This window comes from Microtus ochrogaster, chromosome 5, assembly GCF_000317375.1.
Source record: "Microtus ochrogaster isolate Prairie Vole_2 chromosome 5, MicOch1.0, whole genome shotgun sequence".
Classification (NCBI taxonomy): domain Eukaryota; kingdom Metazoa; phylum Chordata; class Mammalia; order Rodentia; family Cricetidae; genus Microtus; species Microtus ochrogaster.
The window spans coordinates 18936343-18937878 of NC_022012.1; the positions used below are offsets into that span (position 1 = coordinate 18936343).

The 1536-nt window shown below is 45.0% G+C and overlaps 1 protein-coding gene across 1 annotated transcript in view; it reads right to left on the minus strand.

The window, feature by feature from the left end:
• Tbx20 (T-box 20) overlaps nt 1-1536 on the minus strand; it is a 58431-nt gene that overhangs the window by 24790 nt on the left and 32105 nt on the right. The window lies entirely within an intron of this gene.

A 1536-nucleotide genomic window follows, 5' to 3' on the forward strand; every position in this document is an offset into this window, starting at 1 on the left:
ACAGAGTCCATAACAGCTGTCCTACACAGGACACAGAGTCCATAACAGCTGTCCTACACAGGACACAGAGTCCATAACAGTTGTCCTACACAGGACACAGACTCTGTTCTACACAGGATGCAGGCTCATATCAGAGAAACACCATACAAATTGACTTTCCCAAAGAGAAAGCAAAGACCTTCACACATTTTCCAGATATACTGAATGATATTTTTAAAGACACATGATCAACAATACAACTTACCAGCAATACTTGAGTGTTAGTATTACCAGACTCTAAGTTCTGAAGACATTAGAATACAAAGGCTGAAATGAGGGCATTAAGTACAATGCTGGTGGAGGATCTAAGTATTCCCACTTAGCCTTGGCAAGCTAGGAGAAAGACAAGAGACCAGGGTGTCTAGAGCAAATGGGCAAGAGAGGGACAGATGCACTTGCTTGGAGACCAGGGAGAACTCACTGGGCCTTCAGTGAGTAACTAGAGAACTGGGCACAGCTTCTTGTCACTGAGAAAGTCCTTCTGATTGCTCTATTGAAAACAGACAGAAAAACAGAAAGGGTGGAGGCAAACAGATCAAGCAGAAAATTAATGTAATAATCTAGGAGAAAGGGGATAGTGGCTCCATTTGTGTGTTGGTAAGCAACATGGCAAATGTTTGAGATTCTACAGTGTATTTTGAATGATTAGATAGTAAGAGTCATCAACTGTTTCAAGACAAAAAGAGGAGTCAGAGTGACCTCCCAGTTGATGGCCCGAGCATCGGAAAGAATCAGTCATGACTGCATCAGGAACAATGAGGGAAGAGCATGTGGAGGGGGCAGTAGCACATTCCATTTCAGGTAGGTAAAATCTGAGGTGCTTTTAGCCAGGAGGGGACAGTAAAAGCAGTGGCTGGTTATATGTTTGAATCTGGAGGGAACTCAACAAGTCCTGTAGAATTGGCCTCACTCTGAGATAGACTTCCCAGGATGCATGTGCAGCCTATGAAGCAAAGATGGAAGATCTAAAGTCTGTATCACCTCGCCACTACGGAGGAGACAATGAGGATGGAACAGCAGGAAAGTCTACTTAGAAACCAGGAGAGGGAGAAGCTGAGAAGCCCAGAAGGAAATGGAGAGATGTCCTAGATTTGCTGATGTGCTGAGCAGGCTGAGGACTGGAAACTGGTCTGGCAGTCGGTGGGTCACAGGCAACCAGGCCAAGGTGGACTGTGGGGCAGAAGAAAGGGAAGGAAAGAGCTGAAGAAAGTATGTACAATTCTAAGAAGGCATAAAAAGGAACAAAAACCTAGGCAATGCAAGCAGGAGATGCTTATATTTGTCTGAAAGAAATATCAGGATGTTTGTATGTTGAAGAAAGAGAGGAGAATGCATTGGTATCATGACTTCTTCTAAAAAATGGAAGGGCAGGGGCAGGAGAGATGGCTCAGTGGTTAAGGGCATTGCCTGCCCTTCCAAAGGTCCTGAGTTCAATTCCAGGCAACCACATGGTGGCTCACAACCATCTGTAATGAGGTCTGGTGCCCTCTTCTGGCC